This window comes from Patiria miniata, unplaced genomic scaffold, assembly GCF_015706575.1.
Source record: "Patiria miniata isolate m_02_andy unplaced genomic scaffold, ASM1570657v1 HiC_scaffold_25, whole genome shotgun sequence".
Classification (NCBI taxonomy): Eukaryota; Metazoa; Echinodermata; class Asteroidea; order Valvatida; family Asterinidae; genus Patiria; species Patiria miniata.
The window spans coordinates 15,596,194-15,605,505 of NW_024037064.1; the positions used below are offsets into that span (position 1 = coordinate 15,596,194).

Consider the following 9,312-nt stretch of genomic DNA (forward strand, 5'->3'; position numbering starts at 1 on the left):
CTAAGAACACACATGACAAGGACAAGTGAAATCGAGTAAAATCAAGATTCAATCTCTTTTTTGAAATAGTGGTGGCTCTGAAAAGAGCCGTTCGGTTTGATTTTTGGATATGGTGTCTAGCCGCCGAAGCCGTACAGCGTGCGTCCCTGTCTCTTCAGCGCATACACCACGTCCATTGCAGTGACAGTCTTCCTCTTGGCGTGCTCGCAGTAGGTGACTGCATCGCGGATAACGTTCTCCAGGAAAACCTTGAGGACTCCGCGGGTTTCTTCGTAGATGAGCCCGGAGATACGCTTGACTCCTCCGCGGCGGGCCAGCCGACGAATGGCTGGTTTAGTGATTCCCTGGATGTTATCTCGGAGAACCTTGCGGTGTCGCTTGGCACCCCCTTTGCCTAGTCCCTTTCCTCCTTTGCCACGGCCAGACATGTTTGTGTCTCCTCAGTCGGTTGTAGATGATTCAATGGCCATCCCAGCCCCGGCGAGGCAACTTATAGGACATGCGCGGACGCGATATGAGCATGCGAAGCCATCAACTGTTACGGCGCCCTCTGGCGACCAATCGTGGCAGGAGCACTCATCCTGGGAAACAAACAAATCAGAAGCAAAACAAGGGGGAAAAGGGATAACAAATAAGAAAAGGAAGAAGATGCCTAGAAACATATTGCAACGAGACTCAAACAATACATTTATAACCAGACACAGAGGGGTCGTGGCCAAGCCTTTTTTTTTTTTTTTTTTTTTTTTTATTTACGCCTTGAACGGAAATCAATGGAAACGCCAACATCATAATTTAACAAGACTTTACACACTTACTAATATTTACCGTAATTCAATGTGAAAGCCCTGTCACCAAAACGTCAAAAGAAAACGAACCTTTAACGACGGGGCACCGTAGTCAGAACCTGTTTTTGTATTAATTTATGTTCCCCGAAGGGAGTGGGCCGAATCCCGGATGTACTGCTATACCGGGCCAACCCGTGGCCGGGACGAGGCAAGCCTCTATTCCACGGCCCAAATCCAAAAATCAGTTTAATATACTGGCTGTTCAATGAACAGCGTTTCAGATATTAAGCTGAAAAGAACAGATACTAATTTTTTGGTTTCGGGATCCTCCTAAAGAAGATCCCAGGATAGGGTAGTCACACTACACCTTAGTAAGTGAGGCTACGAGCCTCCCTACCCTTTGCCTAATAATTAAACTGACAAACACTTAACACGGACAAGACAAACAAACTGTGTAGCCACGCTACCCACGCGTTACCATGGTAGGGTACGACCCTAACTGTCTGCCGAAAACCATATTCAAACAAAATGCATACTATACACATCCAGACGAAACTTCCAAACTTCGATAAAAAAGACCTAAAGGGTCTAAAACATGAGAGCGAAGACTCTCACAGGTTCGACACAAGGCTCTAAAGAGATGCCATGATTCTACTAAAAAAGGGCCTAAAGGGCCCCAAAACCAGGAGCTGAAAGCTCCCACACAAAAGGGACCAAAAGGGTCCCAGTAAACCAGGAGCAAAAATTCTCCCACACAGAAGAGACCTAAAGGGTCTAAACAGCAAACACCAAGGGTTTCAAAAACCTAAAGGCGAAGAATTAGCTGACCTCCGACGACTGTGCAGAGAATTCCCCGCACGCACCACGTAGCACGGAAGCCGTCTTCGGTCAGCCTAGCAAAATCAGCACGAATTCTATCCCTGACCGCGCGCTTAATCCGATGGAGAACAATATCTGCGCTGGCAGTAGACTTATCGAACAAGGTCTCGCAACGCGAAGACCAAATAAGCCACTTGACAACGCAGATCAAGTACCAAACCAAAACACAATCTGCACGGTTATTCAAACCATCAGCATACAATACACAAGGTGCGGTCAGGGAGAAATGTTCCCCCAAGATCCTCCCACCCACATGTTCAACCCAACCCCAAGGAATAGAAACAAAGGCACAATCCCAAAAAACATGGTTAATAGTTTCCGGTTGGCCACAACCGGCGCGGGGGCACTTGCCGGCCCCATAACCCCAATTAAGAACTTTTTGGGCCGTTTTCACGGCCCGCCAAATGATTCTCCAGTTCAGATCCCGGAGACGGTGATCCAAAACGGAGCAGTTAGCAAATTTAAAAACCAAGGCTAAGTCTTGGAGGACTAAGACCGGTTTCCTAACAGGATCTTGGCCGAAAAAAATCAGGTATAATTGGCGGGAGGTACCCGCTTCCCAGGCAAAATTCGGAGCCAGCTTAAAAACAAGCAAGACCAGCTTGCAAAAATACCCATACCAAGAAGTGAGGTTCAAGGCGTGCGGCCTGCTGTTAGACCAAAACCCAACAGGCAGGATACTACGCAACGAAAATGTTACCCAATAAAGGGCAAAAAACCTCCAAGGAGGACCATCAACATCCAACACGCTCCTCAAACCCCGAACAAAAAGACTATCACATTTATGTCTAATATTAACTACGCCCAGCCCACCCTGATCAACAGGTTGAAAAAGGACTGGGCGCGAAACCAACTCGGTCTTATTAGACCAAATGAAACCAAAAATAGCCTTGTTCACCACCTTCTCCACCGAGGCGGGGAGGGGGTAAATAGGCGCTAGATAATACAGAGGCGAAAGAATAACTGAATTAACAACCAAAACTTTACCAAGAAGAGAAAGATTTCTCCCTTTCCATTTAGTAAGACAAGTGAGCAGAGCTGGAATTCGTTCCTTCCAGCTCTTCTCACCCATGTTTCCCTTACCAACAAAAATACCATTAATTTTAATGGGAGTTCTGGTCCACTTAATGTCAACCAGAGAAGACATATCATCAGGCCAGGCCCCGAAAATGAGGCCCTGAGATTTGGCCATATTCAGGCGAGAACCGCTCGCTAACTCATACTGTTTAATGATACCGAACAGTCGCACCAGCGACAAGCGATCCCTGACAATGCAAGTGGTGTCGTCAGCGTACTGAACGACTTTGCACTGCAAACCACTGCTGCCTGGAACCACCAGGCCACCGATGCGACCGTCACGGATAACTGTAGCCGCAAACGGCTCAATAAAAAGAACGTAGAGGAGAGGAGATAGGGGACATCCCTGCCTCACTCCCCTCGACAAACCAAACGGATCAGAAAGAACACCATTAACTAAAACTTGACTAGAAATGTCGGTGTACAAAAGTTTGACCCAGTGCAAAAAGTTAGGGCCGAACCCAAAACGACTCATGACTTTAAACAAAAAATTCCAGTTAACTCTGTCGAAAGCCTTCTGTTGATCTAAAGAGATTACAAGGCAGTCAAGGTTCTTTCCATCCACATACGCCACCAGATCCCGTAGGAGTCTGATGTTGTCGTGGATGGACCTCCCCTTGACGCCGCAAGTCTGGAAAGGACTGATGATGTCTGGCAGCACTTTGCTGATACGTAAGCATAAGGCCTTCGACAAAATTTTGTAGTCAACATTCAGCAAAGAAATTGGCCGTTTATTACGGGGATCTAACGGGTCACCGGGCTTTTCTAATAGAGTTAGAATGCCCGACCGCTGAGAAACAGCTAAACAATTCAACTTATAAGCACAACGAAAAACCCCCAGCAGGTCTGGACCTAACAACTCCCAGAAGGAAATGTAAAATTCCCTGGGAAGTCCGTCCCCACCAGGGGTCCTACAGTTGGCCATCCCCTTCAGTGCATCGGTCAACTCCGAGAGTTCAAGTGGACTCTCGAAATCCAAAAAAAGGTCATGAGGGACTCTGGAGGTTAACGAGTCTAGAAAGGGAGACTGGAGATCCTCCTCTACCGGCTCCTCGCTAAACAAATCGGAATAAAAGGACCGATAAACAGAGGCAATTTCTGCCGAAGTCTCGACAACAACGTCGTCGGCACCGCGGACAGAAGAAATAAACTTTTTTCTGGCTTGCTCGGACTCCAGCCGAAAGAAAAACTTGGATGGCTTCTCCGCATCATTGAGGACACGGACACGAGAACGTATTCGAGCCCCCTCAGCTTCAAAGTCATCCAATGTCTCCAATCTCCATTTCAAAGAGTCATACTGGGCTAGAAGCGCGGGGTTAGAATCCCCACTATTCAAATCAAGAAGAACAGATTTAAGAGAAGACATTAAGTCCTCCCTTTTCTTCCGTCGTTTCCTGGCTAAGCGGCTAGAAAAGCTGACCAACATTTGCTTGGAACGCAATTTGACGTCCTCCCACCAGAGGAGTTCATTATCAAACCCCTCCTTGAGCGAACGCCAACCTAAATAAGCTTGCGTAAACTCTTCTCTAAAAACGGCATCAGAAAGGATGGAGACGTTACACTTCCAGTAACCGCTCCCGATGCCGGGAGAAGAGGGGAAGGTAAATTTCAAAGTAATAGCATCATGATCAGACAAATAACAGGGCGAGTGCGAACAAGACTCCACATCCAGCAGACGGGACACGTAAAAACGGTCCAGCCTACTGGAGGCGGAGTTCGCCGCATTTCGCCAGGTAAAAGAATGAACATTAGGAAAACGATCTCTCCAACAGTCTTTTAGGGAAAAGGTGGACAAAAGCTGCCGCAACTCCGCGGCTCCCAAACCACACGAAGTAGCAGCAGAACCGCGACGGTCCAAATGGATGTCCAAAACACAATTAAAATCGCCACACAAAATAATTGGATGATTGCCTCTCAAATGAGAGGCCAGATTAGAAAAGAAAAGACGACGGGCTCCAGGGTCCGTGGGAGCGTAAACTACACAGAGATTAACACTACCCCCGTGACCCTGGAGGGTACCGCTAATAATACGACCCTCAGTATCCACTGAAGAATCGAAAAAACGTAAAGGACTACGCCTAGGAATAAGAATTACAGTACCAGAGGAGAAAGATGTGCCAAAACTGGCAAACATCTCTCCCCTCCATTCTGCACTCCATAAAGCCAAATCTGCAGGGGTGATATGACATTCCTGCAGGCAGGATATGTCATAATGATGACAAAACTGAAAAATGCGTTTTCTTTTCAGGGAATCACGCATTCCATTAACATTCAATGAAATAATGGAAATCATTGAAATAAATACAAGAAAGGAAAAGAAACAGACTGATGAAGGCGTCATTTTGCCTAGAAAAAAATACTCAATACTTCAAATAGGACCTAAGGTCCGCCGATCCGGCATCCAAAACGAAATGTGCATGTTCCTGGATCAGGTGGCTAAACCAGTCATAAGAAGACCGGGTGGTCTTGTCACAGCGGGGACACTTGAATTCCACAGGGGACTTATCCTGATGGACTGTCACCCTGTGGCTATTAAGCTCAGACCAAGCCTGGAAAACCTCCTTGCAAGCAGGAACGCTGCAAGGGATCAAATTTTCTTGGATCCCAGGAAGCTTAAGACTTTTAAGTTTAAGTCTGGCTTTCCTTACTACGGCAACGGTAGGTCCTTTAAGAACCTCCTGTGGGGCATCAGGGGTCTCGCTACATGTTTCCATGCCCTCAGAGCCCGAGCCGGAAAGTTCCTTCTCGGAAGCAATGCGGAGCACGGGCGTCAGTGAAGGAGGAGAACTTTTTTTGTGTTGTACTTCCTCATCCGAAGATGAGGAAGAAATTACACGCCTCTTTCTGTTACTTGGTCTTTTCCTGCTGGAACCAGCAGGAACCTTTGGGATTTTTCGCTGGCGTTCCAGCAGAAAAGTGTTGCACTCAGGCTCACTGCAAACAATTTGCGGCGGGCCGTTAACATTAGTGCAATCAGCACAAGAAAGAACAGTGATTTTCCTGTGACCGATGGGGCAGTCACAGGAAATACATAAAGCATCAACCCCGTAGGGTCCAACCTGCGTATTGCAGGAACTACACCGCACCTTCGGACGGCTAGACAAGCTGTCCTCCGGCGCGGTGCTGTTAAGCTTAGTGGGTGGGGTCTCCCCTACGGTTGACGAGCTAGATGGAGATGCATCAGAGGCAGCAGCCTGGGACTCAGGCTCGGCAGGAGTCGACGAAGTCGTCTCCTCCCGCACCACCTGAGCCCAGGTGCGTTTAGGAACTACTTTGTTTGCAAAGGAGTTAGGGCACATCTTAAAGTTGTGCCCCTCCTCCCCGCAAACAGTACAGACAACTCGGTTGGGGCACGAGGAAGCCACGTGCCCCACACCAAGGCACTTATAGCACTTTTCCTGCTTACAGGAATTAGCAAAATGGCCCTGCTGGCCACACTTTGCACAAGTCCTGGGCTGTCCAATGTAGGACACCCAGGCATTTCTATTACCAATCCGCATAACGGACGGTATGTTTTTCTTGATCCTCATACGGTACTGCCTAGTACCGTTGAAGATCGTAGGCTCTCCAGCGTGGGTACAAAACCGACCCTGGAGAACCTCGCCATAGGCACTCAGCAAACGACGAACAATATTGTCGTCGATGCTAAGACAAACATAGTGCATCGTCACAATGGCAATGCCATCAAAAGCAATCACCTGACATCCGGGGATGGATGTCAGGGACGGTTGATACGTCTTCGCCAGTTCTGGCGTCTTGAACACAACATCGAATCGATGCCCTGGCAAAGGCTGGACAGCCGACAGGTGGTCCTTGGCCACAATTCCCAACTTACTAAATTCCGAAAAAACTAGTTTCGGCGTAACTTCGCCGCCGAACCGCAGCTCGACGGCGCACTCTTTATATCGGAGAGATGGCATCTTGCCTATCTCCGACAAGGAAACAAAAAACGAAGGAAAACAAATGCACAGGCCGGTAAATACTCCTGGTAAAACACCGACCAGTTACCAAAATGATTACTGCAGGATGCAACTGCCACCCTGCAGCAAAAAGAAAAAAGGGACGGTCAGCAAATTGCTGATCAGTGAGGTATTTAAATATACAAGTGCAAAATGCACAGAGCCTATATATACAAAATGGCGTAAAAGGCAAGGCTTTTTGCCTTTACGCTTAGACAAAAAACAACAAGAACACAAAATCCCGTAGAGTTACGCACACGAATGCTGTTACGCAACACCACGGGTAACTGAATCAGAAGAAAGGAAAGGCCGTGCACTGCCCGGCGTGAACAAAAGAAGAGCTGAACAAAGGAATACACTGGCTAATACTGTACTGTGTGTTCAGCCAGCTACAAAAACCCACCCCCAAAACCCTCAAAAATACACCCAAAATCCAACAAATTTCAAACGAAAAGTAGACAGACTTCGTCTATGAAATAACCAAAACCCCTGGTAAAAAATTTAACTTTAGAAAAGCTCTGAAGATTTACTACGCTTCAAGAAAACACGGAGCTTCGGGAAGTCGTGATGATCTTAGCCAAAAGGCCGAGAAGCGATAACGATTAATATTAAAACAATAGCGCGGAAAGGGATTATTCGTCTTGAAATACTGTTTGCTATTGTTCTTCTTATTATTTATTTTTGCCTTTTTTTGTTTCCTGGTGTGAAAACAAAAAAAAGACTCCTGCGCGTCCACCGCAACTCAACGAAACCCGGGGAGAGAGAGATGAGCAAGAAATCTCCGGCTTTCTCAGATTAACAGAGACATATACATTCTTAAAAATATTTCTATCATGCATTTTCATACACCTCGATCATATTTCACCAAAAATCTTGTTGAAAAAATTAATCCAGACAAAAAATGGGATCAATGCATCAGTGAGCGAGAGCGTCGGCACTAAATGCCGTACGTACGATGTACCGGGACAAGCATATCAATAGATGGCGCCCTTCAACACTCCCGGTCATCGCGCCTCGGCGTTTCCCATCTGGGTATTTCTCAGGCCCTGCCAATGGGTCCCACATTAGGGGCGGGGAAATACTTCAGTTTGTCAGTAAGCTCCGTGGCCGAGTGGTTAGAGAGCACATGTAGAAAGTAATAGATCGTGGGTTCGAGTCCCAGCCTGCCGCTTTCCTTTAATTGCTTGGTTATTGTTTTTTGTTTTGTTATTTTTTCACTTACTTATTTCCCCTTTTTGTAATAATTACTATTTTATTTCATTGATTTATTGTTTATTTCGTCATGAAGTTATAAGAAGAAAATTCGAAAGAAAAGAAAACATTCGTCATACCGTTTGCATTTGCGCTTATAATACTTATGTATCAATATCAATGCGGTCCCGCGGGGAGTTAATTGAAGAGAGAAAGAAAGAAAAGAAACAAACGGGAATCAAATGTCAACGCACCATTATTTGTCCATTTTTGTAACCTTTGGTGAATAAGTCATTCACATTCTACATGAGGCAACATTTAAGACAATACATATACATACATGTATGGCTAATGTACTCAGCCGGCCGGCCGGTCACATACGTTAAAGGACACAGTGGGAATTCTATCTGGAACAGTGTTCTATTGTTTATAAAAAAAAATAGAGAAATTGATTTCGGCTATGAGTGAAGGTAGAGGTGGAGTTAGACAGGCAGCGACAAATCTCTTTTTTGAAGGTTGTGGTGGCTCTGAAAAGAGCCTTTTGGGTTTGTGGATGCAAAGTAAGTTCTTTTCTTTACTTTGACACTTTGGCGGTCTTCTTGGGCAGAAGAACTTGCTGGATGTTGGGAAGGACACCACCCTGCGCGATGGTAACTCCGCTCATCAACTTGTTCAACTCCTCGTCGTTGCGTATAGCAAGCTGCAGATGGCGGGGATTAATTCTCGTCTTCTTGTTGTCTCGTGCAGCGTTTCCGGCCAGTTCCAAGATCTCCGCGGTAAGGTACTCCATCACTGCCGCAAGGTAGACCGGTGCACCGGCACCGACACGCTGGGCGTAGTTGCCCTTACGCAGAAATCTGTGAACACGACCCACGGGGAACTGGAGTCCCGCCCTGGAGGACCTGCTCTTGGCCTTGCTTCTTGCTTTGCCGCTCTTTCCTCGCCCAGTCATCTTGACAGTATAGTGACAGAAGATGAATGTACTCTGCAGTAAAGGTGGTGTGTGAATGAACCCACTTGGAAAACACGACACTAGTTATAGCGTTCTGGTGGATTGGCTGAAGCGTGCCAAGTAGCCAATCACGCGACACGGGCGTGCCCGTCGCACGGTTGGGTGCACCGCATCCATTTTGGACGCGGGGGACGAGGGAACAAAAAATTACAACTGTGTCATCGTCGTTCAAAGTAATGGAATCACTAGATAAAACACAGAAACATGCAACATTCTTACCTCCATTTTAAGACGTTTTATTGTTATTCCGCCGAAGAAGTCCCATGATCTTTCGACCAGCCTCCGCACAATGGCAGTGATTCGTTGCTCTCACGCGGCGGTTAAAACTGGCCTCGGTTTCTTGCTAGATATTTGTAACATCCCACAGACGAAATCCTAATTTATTTTTTAATAGTAACCCACTCAACAA

General features: G+C 46.6%; 1 non-coding gene across 1 annotated transcript; it reads right to left on the reverse strand.

Moving 5' to 3' along the window:
- Window positions 1-933: 933 nt before the first annotated feature.
- Window positions 934-1,126, reverse strand: LOC119733606. Its single transcript, XR_005271943.1, has one exon. It is a non-coding gene; the product is annotated as a U2 spliceosomal RNA (small nuclear RNA).
- Between the last annotated feature and the right edge of the window lie 8,186 nt (window positions 1,127-9,312).